The 21,220-nt window shown below is 35.9% G+C and overlaps 1 long non-coding RNA gene across 1 annotated transcript in view; it reads left to right on the forward strand.

Annotated features, from left to right (window-relative positions):
- The window catches only part of LOC120409861, a 154,871-nt gene that overhangs the window by 130,812 nt on the left and 2,839 nt on the right, over nt 1–21,220 (forward strand). The window contains exons 2-4 of the long non-coding RNA XR_005601678.1: nt 16,459–16,491; nt 17,224–17,373; nt 20,499–20,558. This is a non-coding gene — a long non-coding RNA (uncharacterized LOC120409861). The remainder of the gene's footprint in view (nt 1–16,458; nt 16,492–17,223; nt 17,374–20,498; nt 20,559–21,220) is intronic.

Genomic DNA, 21,220 nt, shown 5'->3' on the forward strand with positions numbered 1-21,220 from the left:
GTGCAGCTGAGGGAAAGGTTTTTGTTTCTACCCAGCGTCATTGCCCAGCCAGTACTTTCTGCTAGGGTGGGTGTGGCAGGTGACTTCTGTAACCAGTTTGGGGCTCTCTAAGCTTGTCCTGTGACACGTAAGCATCAGGGAGCAGTTTAGCGAATGAGAATGTAGTCAGTTGTATGTAAGAGTGGCAGCTTTATTTATCTCATACCCTTTATCATGCTTAAATGTTGTAATCCGTGTATATTGGTACATCTGACTAGAGGACAGTCACATCACCCCTTGGTCTAACTGCTTTGCATAAACATTAAAACAGTCACAGTATCCAGTATTGCTCTGCCCATGCTACATGGCAGTGAGTATGGTTCCCAGGAGCCATTGCTCACAGCCTGCGCACAGAGATTAAACCAAAAAAGCCCCAACCCCAAAGCAATAAAATCCTAATTAACCACATGTTTTCATGAAATATTAACACATTAATTCTGCTGCATAGTGGCTAATGTTGCTAAATGAGTTACTGTAACTGAATGAGTAAATTAAAGATGTTATAATCTATGAAGTGTAAGGCATCACTGTTAGATGGCGTAAGTGCAAATTAGAGCAAAAAGTAATTCATATATTTTTGTGGCCTCTTCTTGGCATGTATCCTGAGCAATTGATGTGAAATCAATGATACAGGATGATTGCATTCATGGGTAGAAAATGAAAACATTGACGTGTAAACTTAGGTAACTCTTGGATTAATATCAAGGGAATAACAAATATGTCACATCCATGATATTTCTAGCATGATCTAAACTTCCTCGTCATTTGGGGGTGCCTAATGATCCTTTGCATCTGTAGATGTATATGAAACACGTGACTTGATTAAAAAGACTTCATTTCACTTTTTAAACAGACAACAATAATCACAAACCAAAGGAAGATATTTATAGCTTTTTTTTTTCTTTTTAGAAGACATGCAAGCTGTTTTTATTTTTCTTGCTTAAATCAGCTTTCAAAAAACATATGTTAAAATGCCAGTTATTTCTCAGACAAGATGCTAAACTATGTGGCAATTTCTCACGGGTTTATATTCTATTTATTAGCAATTATAGTGTAGTGTTCACCTTGTATCTGGAATGTGGGCTACTTTCTCCTGTGCTATTACTTTCCTTTTTGGCCAGACACTGAGAAGCCTTTCGTAAACAATCTGCATTTCATCCCTTACTTTATGAGATTGCAAATTGATGCTTTTCTGTGATCTTATTAATTTTTGATCCTTGTTGTAGTCCCAGAATGCCCTTTTCATAGTCATAGGGATTCTTACATGAAAAGCTAAGTGTCATACACCTCGTATGGTTTGTGTAAGGGTTGGCAGAACTGTTCTTTCTCTTTGTTCTGGTATCTCTGCTACAGAAAAAGTGACATGTTCCTTATTAAAAAGAAAAATAAGTCTAGGAAACGGTGATGCAATGAAAAAATCATTATGACCAGGGATGAGAAATGATATTAGACTTCTAATGCATATAGTTTTGATATAAAATACTTCATAATTTATGAATGGTTGTTACAACCTTAACTATGTGCTGTATTATTGGAAATTCCTATAGAACATAAGGATAGGTGTACTAAATTAGAATGCAACCTTAACATTTCTTCTACCTTTCTGTAGGTCTAAACTGAGCTGATTTGCTTCTTGATGTAAAATTAGTTATGAATTTTACTCTTAAATGATTCCACTATTTTAGAGTAAAGATTATCAACATGGTTTTCCATCATGTTCACTACTGATTAATTTTATGAAAGCTTTTACTTGGTTTGTATAACAGCAATGCCAAAACCTCTTTACCATGAAGAGGGAGCACGTGGATCTTATTTCCATGCTGCAGTGCGTAATTTAGGAGTTTTTTAATGGATTTTCATTGTCTTTGCAAAGCTGATAGAGTTTTATATTGATAAAATAGATTGAAAGTTTTGTGGAATGAATAGTGAGAACTCTTAATTGCTGCTAGTTCTAAAGCTGGCAGACGGTTTACTTGGGAATAAATTCTGGGCGGAATGTAAGGTGGCAAAAATCTCCCCAGTAATGTGTGCATTAATGCTTTTGTAGAGGAAAGTAGTCAGTCAGTAGCTTGGGAGTAGAGATGACAAAGAGAAGAGGGTAAAGGTCTCAGAGTTATGCTGGCTGACACTACTTACTAATGGTAAGGATGCTGAAATTTGCAGGCAGTACCAGTGAAACCTGATTTGTAAACGTCTGTGTTCACACATTAAATCCTCAAAGATGTGAAGCCCTTGCCTTTTCTCACTGGAAAAAAAAAGGGTATAGTAGAGGAGAAGGGAAATTTTTTTAGAGTTTTAGGTTTGTTTTCCATTTACTGGAATGCAATAAGGGATATGAGTGCCTGGAAATGATTCAGGCTGGTGAGATGCCTGGTCTTACATGAATTTATACTTTCATAAATGGTTAAAACTTCATTTTCAGACATTCAGCTTTAACTTAAATAGACTAATAGAAAGAGGAGCTACTATTAGGCATGGAGGACTCACAGGAGGCAGACAGATGGGAGCCAGGTGCAATTGCATTATAACTCTAAGAGTAAAACATGTGTTTGTCTTTCCCCCACAGTAGCCAACAATTCTGGGACTTGCGAAGTATCAGGAATTAGATAGCCCCAAACCGAAATAATAAATTCAATGTGGAATTCAATGTGGAAGTTGGGAGCCAGGTATGGAAGGGGAAATTTGCAGTTATTCAGAAGAATGTGTAGTGGAAAAGCTCAGGGTCATATTCTTAGAACTGTGAGACCATGCATTAGCACAGCTTTATAAACCTTCTTGTCACCTGAATACAGCACCAAGCCTCTGTACCAGCCTCTGTAAGTTGGAAACAAATATGGAGTAAAATGTTCATTATTATTGTCTTTTATGCTGCATGATTTTCAAAGAGCTGCTGCAAACAAAGGAGTTATATAGGCTTCTTGAGAAATGAAGTATCTATGATTATTTTAGTCTCCCATAGTGGGCTGGAGACTTCCACTACATTAAGAAAAGGAATTCTAACTATGGTTACTTAATTTTAAAATGGGACTCACTTCATTCTGTGAGTCTTATTTCCTTAGCTCAATCTTTTGTTTTATTTAGGACTGTGATTTAAAAGACTCTGGTCAGCAAACAGGGCTCATTTGTTATTGTCAGATTTATTATTGAAGAGAAAACATGAGAGAGAGATTTTTGAAGCTCTTTGGAAGTCTAAAGGTTACCAAAGCAAGTAATTTTGTTACAAAACTGGTGAGACAGGACTACTAACGTTTTCCTTTCTGATATAGTCAGCATTAGGAGCAGAAAACCATTCATTTTAGCAAAGTAATTTCCTGAAGTGTACAGTTTATTGAATACACAACGTTTAAGATCACCAGCTGGCCTTTCTGTTAGTGTCTTGAGGAGACTTTCAGGAGATATGAGAGGTTGCTATTCTGCTTTGCACTTAGAAGGCTGTCTTCTGCTAATCTGTGGAGTTACAGCCCTGAAAGCTGAAAAGCCAGACTGACTCAAAAGGGAAGGCATGCTCATCCGCTTGGCCTGCTGTGCAAGGCTGTTGAATATCTGTGGTATGTTTGCATAGGCAACACCTTCAACAGAAGAACCAAGAAGTGTTTGACTCCAGGTTCCCCTGTAATCCAAGGTTTAGGGTAATTTTTCATTTAAATCCAGAAAAATAGAAGAAGATTTTCAATCTTGGTATCCCACCTACTTCAGAAAAAATTCTGTACGTATATATTGAGAATAACAGTATCACAAGGATAGGGTTTGTTACAGTTCCTCCATGTTTTTTGCAATAATACTGTTATTTACTTGATGTAGATGCAAACCAGTTCCTGTGTGTGAATCCTGAGATGTATCTGGAGAGGAAAAGTTATCCTGCAAATGTATGTGTTTTGATTTTGGGGGCTTGTTTGGTTTGTTGGTTTTCTTTGGTTGGTTTTTTTGAGGAAAGGCTGAGAGAGTTGGGGTTGCTCAGCCTCGAGAAGAGTAGGCTGCAGGGAGATCTTAGAGCAGCCTTCCAGTACCTAAAGGGGGCCTGCCAGAGAGCTGGAGGTGACTTTTTACAGGGGCATGCAATGACAGGATAAGGGGGAATGGTTGTAAACTGGAAGAGGCACTGAAATCACCAAGTATGGATGCTGCATCCTTAGAAGTGCTCAAGGTCATGTTGGATGGGGTATTGAACAACCTGATCTATTGGAAGGTGTCCCTGTCCATGGCAGGAGGATTACAATTACTTTAAGCTTGCTTCTGTCTCAATCTGTTCTACCGTACTGAACTGGAAAGTAAAATGGTTAAGTTGTATATCCTGAACTGTGCCTTTATTTGCACTGGTGAAGTCAAAGACACTGCAATTAAGGTTGTGTTGAAGGCAAAGTAACACACAGACACTCCAAGTGACATGCCATAGGAGAGGAGAGTGTCTCATCTTGAGGTCAGGCTCAGCTGAGCCTGAGAGTAAAATAACAAAACAATTGCTTGCTTTCCTTTCTTAGTTCTCCCTGTACCTCCCCCAAGAAAATTTAAATTTGCAGCTAGTAAGGATGTCATTAAAAAAAATCAAGAATAATCTTTTATGAGAACAAAAGCTTTTATATTACAGTATTGCTGTCCTCCCTCCGGGCCTTTTTTCAGACTTGAAATACTGTGTTTTGGACTATACCATGCTATTTTGCAAGTAAACATGCACTGCCTATTAAGTACAGGGTTCTTGAGCAATTTGGTCTCACCAAATTTGTCCGTTGTTTTTGCACGTCATTTGAACACTTACCTATCTTTGAATTTGTGTTAATTTTGTTTAATTGCATTTGGGAGGCTAGTAAAGCCAAATAATAATTAAGAAATTTTATTCAAAATTGGAAGGTTCAGAATTACAAAGAGGTGGAAGGAAGAAAAATGTAAGTGGAAGACATCTCATTTCACAGTCAGTGGTCTATTAAACTTTGCAGTGCAAACAGAAGTGTTCCCAACATAATAACTCTGCTCATGTCATTGCACAGTATGTCTTCTACACATACCAGCCTTAGATTACTTTGATATTTGCCCAACAAGTCTTCCAATTTCTCTTCAATAATATCTGAATTATTTAATGCTTAAATTTTTTTTTTCTTTTAGAAAGCAAGAACTCAAGAATGTGTTGGCAGTGTGACCCTGACCACTAACATATAAATAATGTAAGCTGCTGTATAATTTGAGATGATTGGCTCTGTAAAGGTATTTGGACAAATGTGTTTGCTATTTAATCCTCATCCACACAAAAACTAATCATACTAGAAACAGCCAATGAAAGATAAACTAATAAATCTTTGCAAGAACTATTGAGACCTACAATGTTTGTTTTGACAAAGTAGTGAATAAAGGATATATATTAATGAACAAAATATTGATTGATAAATCTGTCATTTCTAAGGCCTGGAAAACTATGGGTCTTAGACTTATTAATGCAGACATGATAGTCATTTTTAATTTAGTAACAAAGAAGAATATGACAAAGGCAGTAGGTGATAAATCATGGGACAGGAGGATTCAGGTGGCAACCGTGAAAAAATGCTTCATTTACAGAATAAAATTTAATTTGCTTTAAATAGAAGTAGTATATCTGAAGCTGGATACTTCTGTCTGAAAGGTGTTCCCCTTCTAAATTACTAGGGGAAAGAATGTCAGGGTATTGAACCACAGCTTATTTTAGTGACCTAATTGTGAGGAAAGTGTAGGGCACCCCTTATGTGACATTTCTACTTGAGGAAAACAGATTTTATATTCTGGATCCCTTAATTAATGATTCAAAACTCTGAAAAAAACCTATAATTGGTTTATCTGTTCATTGACTTGGAAGTAGCATGACCTAGATATGTAAAAGCCAAGCCTCTGGGCTCCATTTGCAGATCTCCAACTATCTGGTTCGTGACCTTGTCTTGCCTTGACTTCCTTTTTGATTTCACCTTCCTTCTGCTTTATTTAGGGGTTACTCTCCTGTGCAGTTGCTGTCCTCTGTTCTTATTGGTAGTTTCTGTCTACATTGTTCTTTAAAGGCAGCTAAACCCACCATTCAGGTGAAACACTTGCCCGTGTTATAATCCTCCAAAAGCCATTTCAGGTTTGGTTGGAAGATCCATTCTCATATCTTCTTTGGGTTACATTGCTAGATCTTCCAGGGTGTGTGCATTGACAGTCTCTGGATTGTACACAAGAAACTGACTTGTGGGGACTCACACAGAAGACAAGAAAACTTAGAACTAAATTAGCAAAAACTCATGGGCACGGGCACTTTGAAAATCCCAACTGCAAAATGATGCACACCCAGCTGTAGTGCTCACTGTAGGATGTTGTGGTACTCACGTATTACAAATAGTGAAAATGAGGCATTTGAAGTGTCAGGGGCTTTGATGTATACACTGAATGTACCTATTTATTTTGTCTGTGGTCCTGCCTTATAAATTGAACAACATTGAGTTTTCATAATTAGTTAGGCTTAGGGTTCACTTTGGACATTCATACACAACCAGTACCCTTGTGATGCCCAACTGTAATTCCTGCTGAGATATCATGGTCCTTCTTCTCTGCAGCAAGAGGGAACTCTAATTCAGAATGCTGAACGTCGATGTGTTGAACAGATGTAATATGAAGTTCACCGTATGCTCTCATCTATCTTGTATTACCTCAGTCAGAACTAGAATTTCATGAGGAGATCAAAGCCCTTTGCATCTGATAGTCTTAATGTGCAGTCTTTGCTGCTTCACACTGAGTATGTTTCACAAAGTGCCAGTGAAGACGAACTTTTGTCACAGAATATGAGTAGTCCATTGTGTGTGTTTGCTACTGGGTTTTTTTTTCTTAGAAAACAAGCTATGAATAACTGACATTTTTACACGAAGCCTGGTTTAATGTGATACCTGAAATATTGGAAAATCTGGAATTAATGGACAGAACGTTGGTGTTTATTTGAGTTGGTGGCTGTTTAGGACAAAGAGCACCAAGACTTCCTCTGGAGTCCTGGACACTCATGCTCACTTCTTCCTAAGTTTTCTGATACAGCATCTGGTAACTTGTTCACATAGTTGGTGGCTCATATGCTTGCTGACAAAAGAGAAGGCTGAGGAGACCACCCTCTGCTTCTTGGTCTGTGCTGTGAGATACACCTTTCTTGAGTGTATTCTTCCATATCACTGGACACCCTGTCTGTCATGGTTATAAAAAAAGTCATGACAGCAGCTGAGGACAGAATCATATTTTTCGTATGAATATGATTTTAAAATTTAATGAGAAATTGTATGAATTATTATACTTGCTTATTCTCTGAGACCTGGTCTTGTTCTGAGGAACTGAGGATCCCTTCAAATGTGCTGAGCAGTGTGTTGGCAGCATTTATGTCTGATACATTAGTGGAGCAGGAAGGCTTCATGCTTCTTGAATGCAGTAACACATGTTGTTTTTTTCTTGCCAGCTCAGAAGTGTCTCATGTCATCCGAGATCTAGGACACCTGGATGTAGTTGGCAAATATAACATAGGACCTATAAGAGAGCTGTTGACTTCAGGAACTGATAGGGGAGATTGTCTAAGGTATCTGGATGCGTTTCAGATGGCATTTCATGCCTGCGTACGGTAAATGACTTGAGCCCTAATTGTCTTGTGTTTCACAGGGATTCTGAGGTTTATGAAGATTAGGAAAATGCCTGTGATGGCCAGATGTAATATCCAACGAGTATCTAAAATCACAGCAATCTTGAAAGAATATATCTTGTGCTCATAGGAATGTTTTAATTAATTAAATTATATTCTCTATGCAGGAGAGGATATGAGAACATCCCCTTGATTAGTCATGTATCTTTCTTTTGTCTACGCTGATTGTGAAATAAAGATAGTAGGTATCAAGAATCTCAGTCTGTGATGTTGGCCCCTAACCTGGGTCTGTTATTCAGATAAAATTGGTCTTATATTGAATTTTATATTTATCTTGTGTCCGCAGCCACGGATTTCTTTAATAGTAAACTTTGCTGATAATTATAGCAATATCTGTCCCAATCTTCATACTTTTTGTTTCCAATCCAATTGATATTTCAATTACGATTTAGGTATTGGATACTCAGTGTTCTAAGATGAATTTATCAAGATAAGAAACAGAATATGGTTTTGCTTTGTAGTTTTCTGTGTTTTGAATTTGCAAACAGGCAAAGCTTTCAATTCTGAATAAGTTAGTCTTTGATTCTTACTCTCTTTTTCTTAAGTAGAATTATTTTCTCAAATTCTCATTATAATCCCATTAACTGACATTTACTAAAAGTACTTTAGCAAAATCTTTAAAACACTAAAGATTTCAAATTAGTAATAAAGCATGAGAATGTAAAAATAACTGACCTGATTTACTTGCATGACAGAAACTAATTTCATGGTGATACTGGCTTTTAATCAGAGGAATATGCTCAAAGTGATCTGATTTGGCCTTTGTATTAAAAATAATAGTAAAACATTGAACAGTCACTGGATTTTTAGTTGATGTTCACTCACTTAACATCCAAAAAGGACTGAACTGCATATTTATTTATACATGCAGAAGTAACATAAAAAAAAAAAAAAAATTACTATAGGAACAGTGACTACCATAATGGCTAGCAAAGTCTGTTTTGCACTTCAATCACTTGTTAATAATGTAAAAAAATGTTACAGTTACTTCAGACCTCTCTTCATGTAAGAAGAGACACAAGTATGAACTGACACAAATAAGTTTAATGTATTTTTTTTTTTTCCCCAGGTGAAAAATATAGAGAGCAGAATTATGGTATATTTGACAACTAACTGGATAAAATTATTTAAGACTGCATTTTTACTCTTTGTTTCTCTCGTTATCATTACTTGATAATTTAAAAAAAAATCCATTCCAAATATTGAAGATTTTTCTTGCCTTTGTGTCACAGAATTTGGAATATAACTAGTTGAGCCATGTAGAAGAAACATATTCTTATAAATAAGGCAGAGTGATTGTAGTGTTTCATTTATTTGAATAGATTCCTTACCTCTTCTGAGACATATGTATAAGGAGCATTTTATGTCTGGAGGTTGGAGCTCCTCTGTACTGAAAACTGTAAATGCTCTTTTTCACAATGGAAGTAGTACTCTTGCTGTGGTAGAGCTCCACAATGTCCACCTGATCCTAGACTAATTAAACATACATTTAATAACTTAAATGTGGGAATAAATTTCCACTTTATATTTAGGATATGGGCAAGCAAGATTCCACTGGAGATAAGGGTATTCAAAGTATGCATTTTGAAATCAAGACAGACTTGCAAAGTAGGCATAATGCCTTACTTGTTCTTTGGCTTTGCTTATATATTTTTAAATTTTAGTTCTGCTTTAGATAATTAATTAAGTAAAGTTGAAGCTTAAAAAAAGATAATGAGAAAGTGACACTGTCAATATTTTCTTCTTCTTGCACACAAAAAAAGCCTTTGACAAGTTAGAAGAAAGTCCAGAGATCCCTACAAACTTTTAAATTTCCTTTATTAAATCATCCATCCTTTGAATTCAATGACTGGTTTTTGCGATGACCTGTGTAAAGTGTGCATGAAGACTCTAGGCTTTGAACTCCTGAATGCTTGAAGATCATTGTGATGCATGTTAATGATTCTTTAGCAGCCACAAAAGCTGTGCTCATCTTACTGTTGATACGGAGGGTTTATAACACAGCTGATCAGTACTGTATCTAGCCAGATTTTGTTTTTGTATATATGTAGATATTATTATGCAAATTTATTTTCTTCATTGGGGTGGGGACAAGTTGATCCCTTTATGGTAATCTCAGTTATCTGGTCAGATGAAGTTTTAAATCCAGAATGGGAAAAGCACAAGAGTGGATTTTCATGGCCTGTCTAGCTGCTGATTTCATTGTCCAGCACCAGAGGTGGGCGACTGGTGCTGAAGAAGCCCCGGCAGAAGCAAGAAAAGGCTGTGAGGGAGTCTGTGGTCAACCTCAGAGTCATGCCACTGTCCCGCAGCATTTTCTTCTCAAACAGGTGTTCACTTTTTTCACTCTACAGAAAAAGCCAGCAGCCTGGATTTAAGGGTCCCTTGGGCTGGGCAGATTTATAGACTGCTACCAAAGATCATCCTGTGCACATCTGAATGCAGAAGCCACTGGGACAGGAGGAAGCAGTACTGCTGCTGGGCAGCAGTGGTACTTCAGTCACAGCCACTGCCCTGTGACTATAGATTTGTTCTTGTATAAGATTATTACTCTATTAAATTGCCTAAAATGGACTAAGGAGTTCTCTGAGACATCAGCAGCCGTGTATTAAATGTCCTTGGAAGGGCAAAAATTAGATTTAAGCCTTTTTCTACAGGTGTTTTCCTTTTAATACATAAGTTGTCTATGAAGGTCTGCATTCTTTCATATCACTCTTGCAGTACCTCAAGTTAACATCTGATTTCATTTAGTAATTCTAAAGTTCATTTTAAGAACAGTGAGTTGATGAAATTCATTGGCAAATGGTTGAGAAATACCACTGAAGTTATTCCAGTCACTGCTCTTTCCAGTACTATTTCTTGTCTGAAAATCCCTCTCTAAGCCACACACTAAAGAATGGATTTCAGTATCACGTCTGACAGGTTAGCATTCAGAGTGCTGTCTCTAGCCACATATTTTAGGTGTCTACATTAGGAATAGATGGGTGTGAATATTAAATTATTCTATTAATTTATTATTCCTGATGACTAGTCAATTATTTTAATGATGTTTACTGTCCTAGCTGTGTGTTACTTGAAAGTGATTGGAAGCGAATTGCTGTCAAAAAGCCTTTGCAGCTGCAAAAAATTGCACTTCCACTTTTATTGTATTCCCTTTAACTGAAATAGAATACACTGTTTCTATTCCTCCACTCAATTCAGCCATCTGTCACTCACATATCTGCAGACAATTACAATGCATTTGCATCATATCCCATATACCTCTGATAGACTTGTTTTGTAGTGCAGTGTGTAGAGGATAATCTCTAATTATCCATCTCGCACTGGAAACTGTTCTTTCATTGATCACACTCTTTTTCAGATAAATGTTCTATGTGTCTCAATCTAAGAGGAGTTTTGCATGATCTCTGTAACACAGGGCTGCTAAAGGGAACATCTCACTAATAGTTCCAATTACTTTGTTTTAAAAGTGAATTAGCAATAGTTTGGTTTGCTTTGTAGAGCTTCTAACTTCTCAGATCAATAATTTCTTTTGTAATGAACATATTGTGTCAGTAACATAATAACAGACTGTAGAGGCCCAAATCTAACACTCTGACTGTTGTGACAGGAAAGGTGTGATCGGAAGAGAGGATCCAGCATAGGTGGAGCATCGCTGCTCTGAGCCAACATCCGGCTCCACCTTGAGACTCCTGCTCAGTCCCTGCCTCCCGGTGCACCCCAGCTCACTTCCTGGAGAAGGGCTGGGTGTGTATGCGTGAACAAAACAGTGCCAAGCATCTCATTTACATAAGAAGTGTGCACAATTGTTGCTTTTAGGACCAGGAGGCCCGTGGCAAATATAAATAATGCTTTCTAAATGGCACTTATTTTTGATTTAGGATCCCTTAAATTGTGATATTATTTCCTGGTCTGTTTTAATCATTGGATGTCCACATATTTAGTATTCTTCTAAGTATGAAAACCAAGTCCATAAAGGACTATGCTGAAACAGGAAAAAGAACTATGGTCTGGAGGCAGCAAAAGTCAGCTGTTTTCATCATGTAACCCAGAGTGAGTGGAATCATACAAAATTTTGTGCTTGTTGTGATTCCTTTCTTGTTTTAGTGACCAGATACAAACTAGTGCAATTATGAATTTATTAATCATGTATTGGATTTATTCTGTAAAGCAACAAAAAAAATTATTCTTGATGGAGGACATGAGTGGAAAGGAAAGCTTGTATTTCTCTTACAGAAATTCAGGTAGTCAAAGGATTATATTACAGATTAAATCAATTTGAATGTGAAACATTCCTTTTCAATAACATCATTCAATGTCTTCAGCATTATTGATGCTCAGGAGATGAGCAACACAAAGTCCATGGTTTGCTGTATGTATGCAAGAGATTTCTGAGGTTTTGCTTCCTGCCGAGGGCAGAGAGAGAGTGGATTTTGTCAACTGCAGTGCTAACCCACTGAGAAGTTAGCAGAGCTTTAAACCATGAGTCATTTTTGGGGTGTGATTTTTGACAGTTGGCTTTGTGCTGGAGAGAGATTCGGTTTTTAAGATCATTTCAGTAAAATCTCTAGAAGCATGGCATACATTTCCCTCTATCTATTATTATTTTTCTTCATGTTTTAAGCTTGCTTTAAGCAATACTTTATTGTCAATTTTTCCAATTATCCATGTTTCTGAAGTAATTTACTAATTACTTTCAATTTTGTCTTGTATATATATTGATATATGCATCTTTTTATCACTAATTATTATGGCATATCATAGAGTCAGTCTTTCAACTACTCCCTCATTTTCAGTATGGTTATCAAAATATCAGTCTTTTAGTTCCCTCAGGTATGGTTGGGTTAAACTGTGATGCTTTAGGAAGGCTTGAGTGTGCATGTACTTCACTACTGCAAAATGGTGTGTTCAATTTGTCAAAAAGAACTTTAGCTTCCAGAGTGATTTTTTTTTTTTTTTGTAGCAATGAGATTTACTAAAGATTGTATGATTTTTATTTGTGATGACACTGAATTATAGCTTTAAAAATATGGAAGGTGTTAGTGTATATTCTATACTTTTTTTTTTTTCCTTCTAATTTTGAGTAATTGTGTTTCTTTGATCCTTTTCCTTTCTAAGGCATAGTTCTTAACACTCTTGATTCAACTTCAGGCTATGAACTTCAGTGAAGTCAGTAAATAATGACTTTAGAATCAGTTGAACTTAAATCATAAGGTCTTTATTGTCAGGAAACACGTAAGTGAATTAGGGCGACATCCAATTAACACAGCCTTTTGCAGGTTTAATGAGCAATGATAAATTTAAATCCCTTTTTTTGCACTTTCAAAGTATGCGAAGTTACAAGTAAAATGAGCTAGTGAGAGATTGTTGCTCCATTGATTCATAATAAATTATTTTAAATATATTTTGACTGGGATAGGAGGCATCATCTTTGAAGATACTCATAGGTTAGTTATTTGAATAGATGTCTCATCATAAAATCCAATAAAAATTAATTCATATGGCATGTGCAGTTACATGATAAGATGAGTCATGTTTCATTATTTGATTTTTGGGGGCTTAAATGTTTAGTTAGCATAGCCTATACCTCTCATACATGTGGCTTTCCTTGACTTCCAGTTGACATTACATATTAATAACTCTTGAGAAAGTGTTCCTGGTTTTGTAGCAGTAAAATAGATTCTGCAAAGCAATTAATTATGGTTTTAATTAACAAGTAATGCCTCTGCTTAACACATAATTTCTTCTCATACTAAAGATAAGTAAGAGGCTTTGTGGTTTTTTTATTTTGGGTTTTTTAAGGCAGAAAAGTTTAAAACTATTCAAAAATAACTAGAGTTATGGAATATAGTGCATTTGATTATTTTGGTTCCAGTTTGAGTGGACAAACTCTTTGCGACTGGAATTTGATAGGATGCTTTTTGGTTTCGTTGAACTTTTCCAATCAACAGCAGCAGAACTACTTTTCATTGTTCTGTAAGTTGTTTTCCCAGTGAAAACATTTCTGCTATGTGCTTCTTGTGTTTTCCTTGGGTCCTTCTATAAAGCCAGTCATTTCTCACATTAAGATACACCAAATGTAGGAGCAGGTTGGTCCATCTCATTACAACAAATAGAAAACAATCTACTTACAGGACAGATTCAATCTTTACATACTTTTGGTGAATTCTGTGGAGCCTAACTGTCTTATTCCTTAGCATGATTTTATTAGCTCTAGGTGTTATGTTTGTGACTTGCATTGATAAAAATAATATCAGAGTTAAGGTCATCAGAGTTTCTAAGAATACCTCTGGGATGCTGAATTGAGGAATTTTTCACGCATTGAGTATCTTCCATCAGGAAAAGAAACTGATCCAAAGATTTATAAAAAATGAAACCCAAACTATGAAACAATTGTTTGCCTGAAATAGTGCTTCAGTTCATTGTGTCTTCTTTTGAAACAAAAGTTCAGGTATAACATGTGTAATTGATTATATTTGTGGTTTTGATCATCCTTATGATTATGCTTCATAAATCTTTATGTATTCCTCATGTATCTCAAGAGAATGGTGTGAAATGCAGCTGATGAAAGCTTGAAAAACACTGAATTTTTGTTTGAAGGGTAGAGGTATGGAGAATATAATGAAGAGTCACATAGTTGTCATTTCCATGCTTGAATTCTAATAGCTTTAACTAAATATAATCAAAAAATTACTGTCTTGGAGAATGAAAATGAAAAGGAATGGTGGGTTTAATCACTACAAAAGCCCCTAGAAGCCCTCCAAAAACCCCTCATTAAAGATGTTTTTTCAACCTGTAGGAGAAATATGTGAGACTTTAATGGAATGCTGGAGATCTACACTTTGAATGTAAGTTCATAAACGATGGCCCTTTATTTTAAGGGGAATTCTTAGAAAGCATTCATGAGTATGGGCTGAAAAAATTGTTATTCTTCCACTCTTATCTCATTATATATTTATATCATTTTATAATGATCATTATACTCTAGCCAGGTATTTTCACTCTACTCCACATCACTGATGTTCCTAGTGAGGCACTCATCAGTCATCTAGAAACTGCAAAGCAGGATCCTTTCCTTCTAAAATATTGTAAGGCTTCTTTCAGTTTACTCCTTGTAGGTGGAGTTCTTCTTGACATAATAAGCCCCTCAAATCCCACGAATTTGCATAGCTACTGTTTTTAAATTTGAAGCTTTTGTATGTTTAATGCCATTTGAGGAACCACCTACAAACCATTTGTCGTGGTCCCAGGGATTCTTATACTTCAAGGTTCAGGGTTTGAGACCTACTGTTTTCTTCATTATTTTGATGGAAAATATGCCTTGCACACACTAGCAGCTCTTTTATTTATTCTCTTAGTTATCTCCTGTATACAGCTGAAGTAGAGTAGAAAGAAAATAGGTGAGAATGAATTAATTTCTTTTTTTGCAATCCTATTTGAGAAAATGAAATATCTTTTGCTTTCCCTGAATTTCCTATGAAATGTTGCAACAAATAACTGATAGTCTTTGCTGTTAAGAATTGTGAAACTAGTCTTGAAGAAGGAAGCATTTAGTTTATGCATACATATTTTGTTCATTGACACTTTGCTAAACTATAGAAAGTGCTTGAACTTCTTTGAATAAAGCTTTTCTTGTGTGTGATTATGATATTTTAAAAAAAATGTATACATCAAAATGTATCAAAGCCTTTTGTTTTCATCTGCAATAACTCAACAAAAATTGTAATAATGTTTCTTCGCCAAAACAGTTCGTTTCTTTTGTTGTCTGCCCCTTTTAAATGTATTTGACACAAATGTTATATTTAAATTTTTTTTTCTGTGAATTTTGGCATTCTGTTACAGTCTTCCTGTGCAAATACATACTCGACCATTTACACAAATCCCTTAATTTTTATAGTTCTACACTTTTGCCAAAATTGTTTCTTCTAAGATATGAATTAGCTGAATTTCCTTGGGAGGTACTACAATGTTTCACATCTTTTTAAAGGAGAAGACCACATTATTGTTGTTGCTTTTTATTATTGCACTTAATCCAAAATTGCAGACTGAAGCTCATATTGTATCATTGATCGCAGAGCTAAAGGCTTTATTGAAATCACTATCACTGAGTAGCTAAAACCCTGATCCATGGATCACTTGGAGAATTAAGACTTTGATTTGAGGATAGAAAAGCACTAAGAATCCATGGAAAGACCGGCACTTGAGGAATACATTTGCAGTCACTTGGCTCAATGAGGCAGCAGGCAGCTGGATGAAATGCAGATGGCGGAGTCTGGCTACTATTTTCACAATATGTCCCTAAAAAAAGTTAACAATGGCAATTCTGTCTAAATAGGATGATGGTATGGTTCATTGTGGTGATTTTAGGGGGATAGAATGCATGAAAGACACTGGGGACCTGCTGCAACAGATTTATGTTATCAGTGATTGAAAGTCTGCTTTGCCTTAGCAGTTAAATTTGAGAAGAACAGATGCGAAGAGTGAGTGAAGACAGGGAGAACTGGGTGAGGTTGATGCTCAATTAGTTATCAGAGGGCTTTTTATTTCCCTTTGCCCACTGTCACCTCATTTTTAAGGTGCTTTGGTCAAAGCTGAGTGTATTTCATCTAGCAATAGAGTGTTTTTCAACTTTGTATGCTCACTTGGGAAAGGGAGAGCTAGTAGTAGGTAACTCAAAAGTCCAGCCACAGACAGCTCAATTTGACTGCATTTGGGAATTTTCCTGTATCTTAACTCTTCTTTGTTTCTTAATTTAGAGTGAATGGCCTGAGAAAAGGAAGCATTTCCAGGTATGTTTTATACTATGCACAGTTTAAAAATTCATCTGTAAACTTCAGTAAAACTGAATTCCTTAGAATAGTTGCTGCTGAAAATTTTTAAAATGGTGCTGTTTTTACATTGGCATGATGACAGTTCTGTGAGAAATATGACAACATTCAGTTTCACAGCAGAGATATCTAATAGGACTGTGTCTCCAACTGATGTTTCCAGAGGAACTATAAATTGATCAAAACCTGCAAGCATCTTCTTTTTTTTGCTAGTTGTTTCATGACCACATTGAATACCCTGGTCTCTCCACTTGTCCGTCTCTAAATTGCAGAGGCTGGATAGGGCTCTGTTCCCTGCCCAAGCACAATTTTCATCATAGAAAGCGAGGCTTCAGTGCTCTTGAGCTTCATGAAAGATAGTGCTTCAGTCTATAATCCTTTTATCTGATGAGCTTTAGGGGGTTACTAGGTTTTCTGCTTTATGAGGGCCTATTAGATAGATAATAAACCTTGCCCTGCAACTAACCAGCAAAATTATAGACCAATAATACCCTAAAATCTCCAGTCAGACAAATTTCAGACACTTATTTCCTGAAGATTAAAGACTGAATGTAACACAAGAGTCCAAATTAGATGATAGGTGTGTAATAGTTGTTGATGGCTGAGCAACAGCTATATATGCTACACCTGACAAACTTTTTACCTCTAATACTTTTTTATCTTCTCTCTCATTCCTTTATATTTTTGTACTAGGTATAAACAACCCAAATATTACATCTTCATAAAATCTTCCTTTCAGAAGAGCAGTCATAGCCAAAAAAAAAAAAAGGGAGATGACTCTGGGAAAATGCAAATCCTTCCTTCTAATTTTCTTTTAGTCCTCATTAGCTGAAACAAGTCTTGGTAAGAATCCCTTCGCTATGGTATTTATGGTATTTTATTTATGCTGGCCTTATGAGAGGTAGTAAAACTGTAAATTTGGAACTTGTGTACGAAGCTGTTGCTCTCAACAATCATGTGTGCTCAAAAGGAAGCCGTATGTAAGCCATTTCTGTGCAAATAGGGAAATACATGAACTGATTTATCAAGGGGTAATTTGAAGTATTTATTTTAAAGAAGTAATGAATGAACATGAATGTGACAGCTGTTGAAATTTTTGTACCATACATATATTGTAATCGTGGTTTAAAAAACACCAAACCCAAAAAACTCACCAAACCTTTCATAAAACCTTGCACAGCTTGAGGACTTTACCTATAAATATTCCTGGCGGTTTGTTGGGTGGTTTTTTTCATATGTAATTTTCCAAGGTTATTGTGTATGCTTCAGAAGCAGTAGGATTTGTACATAATGAGGGCATCTTTTTAGATATGAAATATGAAAACATAACTTCCCAGGCTATTTGCTTTCTTAGTTACTGAAAAATTAGGCTAGAAAGTACAAACTATATGCATTTAAGTCAGAATTATATATATCTAAAATGCATGGATAATCTAGGAGTGTATATATTGAAATTTATTGGAGGAATATTGTATCCTTGGTGCTTCTATTAACTATGTCTGTTCAAACTCCTGACAAAATTGGGCTCTAGTTATACCATGCAAATTATAAGCACCAGATTGTTTGAATTTAACCTTTCTTGTTGACTTTCATCTTATTTTGAACACTGGGAAATTTAACTAAAGCTAAATGCCTGGAGATCATAATATTTTTAGATCCCCATCATTTTGCCAAGTAAGAGAGTTTTGAATGACCTTCTGAAGAACACATGACAAAATTGCCTACTGTAGGTAACACAGTAACTGTGACCAAGGACAGAGAGGACATATAATTCTTTATAGTGAACTTTTTACTGGCTAGTGGCAATCTATTACTGGCAGTTTGAGGCTGAAATGAGTATCAGACAGTTTCAGCAGAAACTCAATCTTTCTCATCTAAGGAAACCATGCACCTTTTGATTAGTACTACATCAGGCTGTTCACCAGAGATTCAAATGCTTGCAAACAAGTCTCTTTAGATAAGGATGAGTGGCCTTTTTGACTGTTCAGTTTAGCCTGAAGTGCAAGTAATTCATTTTATTTTGGGACAGAAACAGTTTCCTGGAGTCTTTTAATAGAAGATAGAATCCCATCTATACCCTTTTCATTTCCTTTTTATATTATTTCATCTCAGCTAACTCAACCTGTTTGGACTAAAAAGCATATCTTTTATCTTTGTGAAGGCACTGCTGTGTTTACTGGGCAACTTTTTCATATGTTTCTACTAACAGTTATTAAAATATGTAGCATAAAAAAAAAGGTAATACTGGGACATGACCAGGGTGAATCCAAATAAACAGCCCTAAAGCACTGGGGATGATCAATAGGGTCAATTCTGTGTTTTTCACAAAAGCTTCATACATTTTATTTTTAACTTCTCTACAGGCTGGTTCTTAAGAAGCAGTTTAGTGAAAAACCTTTACATTTCAGCTCTGCTGTCACATTTCAACTGATGTTCCTGCCAGTAACTTATGACTTGGTGGGAAACAGAGTATTTGGAAGGAATTTTCAGAAATCCACTAAAAAATAGCTCAATTCCCCTTGACAAACCTTGAATCAGAAAAAAACTTTGAGAAGTCTGTCCAACCTGAAGTATTCTGAAGGAAAGGTTGTAAAATATTTCATAGCTATATACAACAGATAAGACATTGTGCAGCATAATACATGATATAGGAATACAGTTATTAACAGGCATTGTAATCAAGTCACATATTAAAATGATCACGATTTATGAGCTAGATAAAATTCAAACGAGTGAAGTTAGACAATCTATCTCAGCAAGGTCCAGAGTATTATTATAGCTATTCATCTCAGTTCATGTGTTACAAAGCAAAGTTATAATTCCTTGAAAATACCCTTTTTTGTATGAGTAAGGTTGGCTCATGCGGTTTCCTGTAATTGATAGAATTTCATCATCTTTTGTCCACTATACCTACTCCTGGGGGGCAGTCAGGAGAGAAATATAAATCTCTCTCTAATCTTAGTCTTTCTCTCTGGAATACATTATCTGAGCATGAGCAACTATGGAATGGCATCTTAGCAATGTTAAGTCTGCTTTTATTTTCACTGCTTGTCACTTTGACTGATGGAAACAGGAAAATATGTATTTTAATCTAAAGATAACACTGACTATGAAGAAGTTTGGAGCCTCTCTCTGCCATGTTTTGTCAGCAAAAGTTTTAAAAGTGGCAAGTGTTCACAGTTAATTACCACAGACAAGGGCTTAAGCAAAAATAAGCTCTTATTTGTCAAGAGTCTTTCTTTAAAAATATGATTTACCAAAGAACACCTTGTAGTTGCTTATGGGTTACAGAAACCTACAGATAGGGTGGTGTTCCAGGAGTCTTTGGGGTCTTACTCTTTTGCCATAGTGTTGCATACTGTTAGCAAAAGTGGTTTAAAAAACTTTTCTAATGTAGGCTCCATCTTAGCAGAAAATCATCTCAGGTATCAGCTGACATTACTCCATATTGTAATTATAATTGAGTACTAAAATAGATAAAGCAACATGTAACTTTTCAAAAGTGGGTAGAGATAAGGGGGAAAAATCACTAGTACATAATTATCAGTTTCCCACAAAAATTACTCTGTGGACAACAGAATCGGGAAATATTCTGCTGTTTTGTTCTTATTATGAGGTATTGGTTTGGTTTAATGTAAATCCTGAAGTACATTCATCCTTCTAGTAAGGCATAAAGCACAGCAACATGAGCACGTATTTCTTTTTACAATCTCTGGTGTAAGTCATTGCAGTCTGTTCTTTAAGGTCCACTTATATTTGACAAATTATTTTTTAGAGTGTATTTATGTCTTGGGTGATCAGTCGGGGAGATCCAGTAGTAGTTTTCAGTTCATCAGCTTTGGAAAATGGTGCCATCTTATTTTCATTCTTTTGACAAATGCTAAAATCAACTTAACACATTGCTGCTGTCATGGATGGATAAGTAACTCTAATTTCTTCTGTCTGAATATTTTTTCTTTCTATCCAAGGTGCAACAGAAGGAGGACTTCACATTTGGAAAGACTGCCTTTCCTGCTGAACTCCAAAGGGTACTGAATTAACACTACCAGTTTATCAGTCACAGTATTTTGTTTTTCAGATAGAAGCTTTTTTTCAGTATTTATTTTTTATGTGAATAAAGTTGGTAGCTGTTTAAGAAACCTCAAGTTTTAATTTCTTTTACATACTTCAAACAAATGTGTTATCAAAACAAGCAAGATAAGAAAAACAACAGCAAGATGAATCTGTAAATAATATAATTGGATTCTACAATTTGCATATCTAGCAAATTATGGCACACTACAAGAATCTCATCCAAAAGGTATGATTTCTGATTTGTCCAGATCAAAGCTTCTAATGGTCTCTGTAGGAATAAAACTCAATTGATGGAAATTTTTTTGCGATGTACAGATTGCAACAGATTCCTCAGTTTTGTTGTCTCTTTATATTGTGATGCTTATCCTTCCCATTTTTTCTTCTTCCTTTGATAGATTTGATTTTTCTTTCTAATGAACTTTCTTTCCTTCTTTAACTGCCTATTTATTTTTCTGCACTACAGATGTGCTATCCAACTCCGATATTTCCAATAGTGTCCTCTTCCTTAGCTCTGATGGAAAAGCTGTCAAGTTTCACACACTCTGCACACCTTTGCCAACACTGTCACGCCTTGCCACAGCTCTCATACCCAGCTGGAGTACAGTAGTTCCTTTTT

This window comes from Corvus cornix, chromosome 4 (genome assembly GCF_000738735.6).
Source record: "Corvus cornix cornix isolate S_Up_H32 chromosome 4, ASM73873v5, whole genome shotgun sequence".
Taxonomy (NCBI): Eukaryota; Metazoa; Chordata; class Aves; order Passeriformes; family Corvidae; genus Corvus; species Corvus cornix.